The sequence below is a fragment of the Triturus cristatus genome, chromosome 5_1, assembly GCF_964204655.1.
Source record: "Triturus cristatus chromosome 5_1, aTriCri1.1, whole genome shotgun sequence".
Lineage (NCBI taxonomy): Eukaryota > Metazoa > Chordata > Amphibia > Caudata > Salamandridae > Triturus > Triturus cristatus.
Window position 1 is genome coordinate 194,190,211 of NC_140587.1, and position 7,268 is coordinate 194,197,478.

Below are 7,268 nucleotides of genomic sequence, written 5' to 3' on the forward strand. Positions count from 1 at the left end.
ACCCAGGGCACCCTGTCCGGTAACTACCAATGCCAACTGAAGGCAGAGTAAAACACAATTTCTGACCTTGGGCTGTTCGCGGTGACACATACATAGTGACGCCCAGTGTTGCGCAAGACTAGATCTGCATACGCTCGCGCTACATACCGCAAGGCAGTTCTTAGGAACAACTGACAATTGTGCCACTATAAGCCAGGACTCCTGTCAGGCGGCTACTTCCTTTTGCACCACACCGTGCTCCTGCCGTGCTGCCAATCATAGTAACACCACAACTACCTATTTCAAGCCCTCAAAACTAAAAGGATGGCTTGGGCAACTGGCAACAGTAATTTTAATGCCAATTGCATTAATCCATGCCTTTAGGGTCATATCTACAATAGACAGACAGCGCCAACTCGTGGCAGACTGTCCCAAGCGCCAGTGACCAATTAAGTCACGTGCAGCGCACTAGCACCCACTTGGTCAAATTACACAGTAAACTTAGTGCTGCACTTTAGTCCAGTGGCCGCTGTGTTGTTGGCCGCTATGTATTTGCCGCTTAGTATTTTGCCGCTATGTCATTGCATCCCTGTGATCAATACAAAGGGGCACTACACCTACAAGTCCATCTTATGGCTTAGTCAATGCTTTTATTTGCATCAGAAAAATAAGCCACAAATCTGGCTCAGTTGCATAGCCAACCAAGAGCTAGCCCCCCCCCCCCCATCCATAGTTGCCAAGGTTTTAGTTTGCTATGTGTGACCTTTTCATCATATCAGTGCAACTATGAGGGACATTTAAAGGCCAATGACTGACTTTTTATTTAATTATTTATTATTATTTTTATTTTTTTACGAGCAAAATCAAACAATGAAGATAGGGGAGACATATCGATATCCGCAATTACACAAACATACCCGTGTACGGTAGCCTATAGGCCATACAATTCATAGCTCTGACTAGTTGGATCATAGTGACCGTTACCGGTAGGCCTGGCTAATAGTAACCCCACAGATGGCACCACTTGCCACACCCCCGGCTCGTGGACCCCACCCATGAGCCAACACATGCAAACGAAAGGACAAACCGGCTGTAAATTGCTCCTTTACGTGGCACCTGTACATTGCAAGTGAAAAATTATTGCTTCAATCACGTACCCTAAACCTGTGATTCCTCGAGGAAAAACCACCCCTTCCCAACCTACCAATATAGGATAATCCATATGGCTGTGGAACTGAACCTATATGGGTAACCTAACAGCACCCCAAGACCCTGATGTGAGGAGACGATACGGTGTTCATCAAGGGGAACTTCTGTTTCATGAATTCTCTATACCGACGTATCTCTCATAGTGTCTAGTGACCCAGCCATCTTTGCCCTTTACCTCAGCATTGCAGGCAGAAACACATTCGAGCCAAGAGAAACATACATATTCTATCCAACCAGAAACTTCCGCTTTCAAAAAGTTAGCATTAGAGAAGGAAGGAACGTGCGCACTACAGGATACAAATGCACTACTACCCTGAAATACGCTGTGAGCAGAGCAAATTGTGTATGGAAACACCACTGCGCTGCGTGGTCTCCTATTCTTCCACTCAACAGATTTCATGCCTTTACTTCTGTCTGTAAATTAATTGAAAACTCGTGTGCTCATTCCCAGATGGACTTAACACACTTAAAACATTGAAAACGCATGTGCTAATATCTGTGATTAGAGTGGTGTGCCACCTACCTAGATCTGGCTGTTTCTTACATCGCATCCAGATTTATGATATAAGTCTCGAGCCATTACCGTGGAGGTGAAAAGGAATAACTCCAGCGAATGAGGGCACAATTGACAACGTGCAGCTCAGGGAACACCAGGACCCGAAAGGGGAGACGTCTTGACCTATAAATTGCCTTAACCCCAATTGTAGCCGATATCGTAATCACAGGCCTAATATGACTGACTGCCTTACGCTGGTTTCCCCCTGCCCAGCACACACACGCGCGTGCCCCGCATGGCCGGGGCAATACCCGCGCATGCTGGCCCAGTGAACACTGCCTCCGTCCCCCTTAACCCCCTGCTCTGTTGGCCATGAGCTGACCACGGACAGGGAAGGGGGCAAAGAAAATGGGGGGAAGGTGGGCAGTGGCGCACCCGCCGCAGCACCGCTCCCGGCTTCACGCGGGACACGCCTGAACGGCGTGGAGAGAAAGGTGCAACGAGGACCTGCCAGACAGGCCGAACCCCCATTTCCTCTTTCCTCTGCGAGGCGGTCCGTTCCAAATTGCCTCCAGGTTGTGCGCTGTTACATACCTAATGCTCCCACGCTCATCCCACCATTCACGCCGCGACTGCCAACCAAGCAGCCAAAATCCTCCCAATACCAGCGACGAAGCCAATCCACTTGCACCCATGCTACCCAGCCCCGGAAGGCTGTCGAGAGAAAAGGATGACTGAGGCCAAGCGTGCAGGGCGTAGCAACAAACAGCCACACTAAGCACGGCAATCCGTTCAATTCTGCAATGGCATTATGAACCGAGCGCGAGACACCCTGCTCGAGGCTCGCCGCAGGAACACCCACGCCCCTGAAATACCTGTCAGGATGACAGCACAGACTGTGAGGAAGGAGACCACACGTGACACGCGGCCTACTGAAGTGCTCTGGGGACCCCCCCCCTCCGCAGACCCAGTAACGCTCAACAGCCCAATATTTTCCGAATAGTACCACTTTAAGTCCCAATTGATGCCCAAAACCTGGTTAGACGCCACGAAGTAAGTGGCAGTACCTTAACCAATTATGTGTTGTAAAGGCCACTAAGACCTCTTCCATCCTTGTCAAGGGGAGTGCTAACCTTCTCTCCTTTCATTCAACACAAAATAGTTTTCAACCATTGATGCATCAGCTGCTGCTAAGAAAACATCCACTGCCAACCGGATTGCCCGTCTGGCGGGCACGTTCACTGTGCTATATGACTGGCCACAGCAATCGAACACCCACATGCACGCACACCCCATTCGTCGACCCGACCTACTCTCCAGGAAGGGTCCCCCGAGGCGCCACACACTCGAACAACCAGACCGCGGGGCCACCATCCAGCCCAGCGCCCGCACCCGCACCCACAGGCTCGGTAAATCCCCGATGGCTCCCAGGGATGGTGGCCGGGCTGCTCCGACATGAAAGGCCTGCAAATGTGGGGCCATGGGGGGAGGAACAGGCAAGCTGGGCCACCCCGCACCGGGCCCACGGCCCCACTTGCTGCCCCCTCCAACACAATCTCTAACCCCTTGTGGGCGCCGATGTCGGGGGAAAACATTGCTGCTGGTGGACCGAGCTTCACTTGGAAGCGGGCGGAACAGCAAACCCACCCTGCACAAAGTAGCAACGACCCCAACAATTGCTCATGTGCTGCGTTGATCACTCCCCAAATTGCCCCAGAAGAGCAGGCAGAGGCCACACATCAGCACGCGCCCACTAGCCTCCGATGGCAGCGTCCGGCGTCCGGAATATGAAGGCAGCACGGCAAAGGAAACCACCGTCAGCTCAGCCCCGCTGCAACAAATCGGATGAGATGAGGCTGGCCTCCCAGTCCCCCAACACCGGAAACAGACACGGACGGCGCGCCCCATCCGACCGAACTCCCCGCGCTCCCTCCGGTCCAAGTGCTCAGAGCACTCAACTCGCCCCAGACCCGAACGGGTAAGCAAAACCTGTGCCCCAGCCCAGCTGGGACCAGCATGCATGCCAGCGCCCGGTCCAAGCCGCACCGAACAAAGCTTCAAACCTGGGCGGCGAACACCCCCATCTGTGTATCCGTTCCCGACCCCGCAACACAGCGCACCCAGGAGCGGCTGCATCGGTGGCCAAAGACCAGGGGAAAAATTGCGCGCGCTGACTAATTGATAAAGCATCGATCATCTCATCCTAAGAGGAGGATTTTGATGAGGGTAATTTATAGCGGGCGCATCTTTTGTCATCATTTGTCTTTGAAAACACAAAAGGAGGCTGTTTCCATGCCCGTGCTGCTGCCAGTTGTAGGATATGGGGTTTGCTGCGCCATAGGTTACAGTGCGCGCTGCCCAATCGAACCTGCACCATCGGAGACCGAGCAACTAAACGCACACCAAGGACGCCGAATCCACAGCCGCCCGCCAACTCCCGCAGACTACACCGCACCGCGCCGCAGAACCAGGGAGCCCAACCAAGTGCCCGGGGAGCTCCCAAATCTGCCCCTCCCACCCCCCAGAGGCACCACAAGTCCAGCAAAAGCCGGGCAGCGCCTGCACCGAAGAGGCATGGGGGGGACAGACAACTCACCCTCACTTGCAGCTCCCTCAGAAGGCGTGAAGTTCGGAGCAAGGCAGGACGGCGGAAGACGACCGACCAGACGGCGTGTCCAGCGAGGCAGCGACATGGCGTGTCCGGTGCGACAAAGAGGCCGTCAATGTGGTGGGGGGACCTATATACCCCTCACCCCACCTCGCGCACCGGAAATGACGCGGCACTGCCCACGCCCAGGAAGGGGACTCCGCCAGAGTCCCTACCCCTCGGGGGTGGGGGTTGTGGGGTGCCCGATGCCACTAGAGGGCTGCCCTCTTGAGTGGCCTCCTGCGGTGGCCTCGGACAGCCGCAAATAGCTTATAATTTCACAAATGCGAGACCTATTGCATTGCAAATGCTTGCGTGGTGCGATGTGCTTTTCCTCTGGAATTACGCACGATGGGTGAAACGCATTGTGCTGAGGCTGGATTGTCTTTCCCGTGCTCGGACCGAGCCTCCATGCCTTGTGCAGTGGGGTGCACAGCCGTGGAGCTGAGCGTGCAGTGCTCACCTCTTGATCAGGCCGGGGCACCTCTGGGCATCGGCCGCAGATGTTGGCAGAATGTGGCACTAGTTATTGAGTTGTTGGAGTGGGCAGAGGCCAGCAGATTTCTGTGAAGTGCTTGCGCCTTATATGTATTTTGTTCGGCTCGCCACCACACCCTTTAAGTAGTATCTGTTGGCAGCAAGTGTTTTGCACATAAGCAAACCTTCCAGTAGTAGAAATGCTTTCAATTTCACACGCTCTATTTATGTGCGTTCTTCAGGTAATTTGTGTCGGTCTGAGATGCGATCGACTGGTAAGCAGGCGCGTAGCTGGGGGGGCGACGGGGGCGGACCGCCCCAGGCGGCACTATTTTTAGGGCGGCCATGGCCCGTTGCGGTTGCGGCGGCCTTTATAATTTATTTAGGGACAGTGACTGTCACTAAATAAATTATAATGTCCGCCGCGGCCGCAACGGCGCGTGCGGCCGGGCGGCCCAGTTAAAAAGTTCAAGCAGCGCGCACCTGACCAGCTGACCACCTACTTGTTTGTAGTGCGCCAGTGCGTCAGCGCCTGCTGCAGTGCTGCCGCCTTGCCATCATGACGTCGTCGGTTCGCAAAGACTAGAGCTAAGACTAAATCATATTGTTGGTCCCATCATGATCCCAGCCTGCTCCAGGGCCGTCAATCTTGGAGAGCGCGCGCCTGCGCTACCAATGACGGCCCTGGGCTACACTTTTGCCCGGCCCTCGCGATGAGAACGTAGCGGTGACGCGTCACGCGCGTCACCACTACGCACTCTCGTGAGGAGTCGAGGACCCAATTGTGGCCTGGGGCAGTCGCTCTGCTGCGTGGATAATTCGTTTTCTGTGCAGCACAGGTCGGAGAAAATAAGTTTGTTTATTCCTAATCACCTTTCCTGACCCCTGCAGCTGCTTATCACATCAGGCTGTGACACAAAGTTCGACTAATGGAGTAGTAGGTAAGAGAATGTGTTACTATTTTTTTTTCTTTTAAAAATATGTGCAGGCCCAGCAGGACACATACTTCGTGTGCGCTTCATTTAAACAGTTTTTATCCTTCTCATGGCCGATGCAGGACACAATATGACAACGCAGTTCAGAATGCCCAGATAACGCTGGTGATTAATGATCCTGCTGGAGAGCAATCGTTTGTCTGTTGGTAGTTTTTAAGTGCAGATGAACTGTATTTTATGTGGATAGCTCAGTGGGTTACTGCCTTTGTCACAGAGATCCTTGTGTTACTTGCAGTTCAGAAGTTACAATCCTAACATAGGACAGTGACCAATGAACTGTCATCAAAGAGCTGCATACAAACATGAATGGTATAGTTTTTTTGTTTTGTGATATAGTTAGAACTTCCTCAGTCTTTCATCATTCTAATGTTGTTAAAATGAGTATATTTGAGCAGAGATACATTTTTATCAGTAAAGCTGACCCCCATGGAATTCTCTTTTAAATCCTAAGGTTGTGTTTCCCCCGACCAAACCCTCTCAAAATATACTGCCCACCAGTATGGATGACATGTGATTCCTACACCTTGTAATCCTCATTGGCTTCTGTGACATTCCCTGTAGACTGATTTACATACTTGTATGATTCATTGTCTCTGTATAATGTGTTCGTGGTGTAAGGTGCTGACACACTACACTGATATGAGTAGCGCTAAACAACAAATGCATATGAGAGAGGGGCTACGGAGCGATGAGGGGCACTGGTGGAGGGTGGCAGTGAGGGAATCTGAGGAGGAGGTAGTTGGAGGGGCTGTGGAGCGATGAGGGGCACTGGTGGAGGGTGACTGCAGGGGTACCAGGCGGGTGGACGGTGTCCTCTCACTTATTTTAACGGGAGCTCGATTACTGGAGCAAATGGAGCCACACATTTACTCTTTGGCCTCTCGGGGCGAGATCGGAGCTCATTCAGAACGCTGCTCACGCGCTGGCTTCTCTGATGCAATGGCATCTAAGGGGTGAGCGAGGGGAGGCAATGAGTCTGATGGTGCAAGCCACTTTCGTGACATTACTTCCTGTTGTGACGTCAGCGTCCCCCCACTTCTTTTTTTAGGACTTGTGCCCTGGGTGACAGTGAGGGAATCCGAGGAAGAGGTCATGGTGTGGAGGGGGAGCTAGGGTGAGATGAGGAGCACTGGTGGAGGGTGGTAGTGAGGGAGTCTGAGGAGGAGGTCATGAGGGGGAGAGGCTGCAGAGAGATAAGGGGCACTGGTGGATGGTGGCAGTGAGGGAGTCCAAGGAGGAGGTCATGAGGGGGAGGGGCTATGGGGAGATGAGGGGCACTTGTGGCGTGAGGCAGTGAGGGAATCTGAGGAGGAGGTCACTAGGGGGGCCATGGAGGGATGAGGGGCACTGTTGGAAGGTGGTAGTAAAGGTATTTACGGAGAAAGAGGTTATTAGTGTGGCGCCAAAAAAGACTTTCGCATCAGCGCTAAAGCCGGCCCTGTCATGGCCTTTCTGTTTTTGTTTA

The 7,268-nt window shown here is 53.0% G+C and overlaps 1 non-coding gene across 1 annotated transcript; it reads right to left on the reverse strand.

The window, feature by feature from the left end:
* Positions 1-2,714: 2,714 nt before the first annotated feature.
* Positions 2,715-2,839, reverse strand: LOC146830630 (U6atac minor spliceosomal RNA). The gene has a single exon (XR_014961766.1). It is a non-coding gene; the product is annotated as a U6atac minor spliceosomal RNA (small nuclear RNA).
* Positions 2,840-7,268: the final 4,429 nt, after the last annotated feature.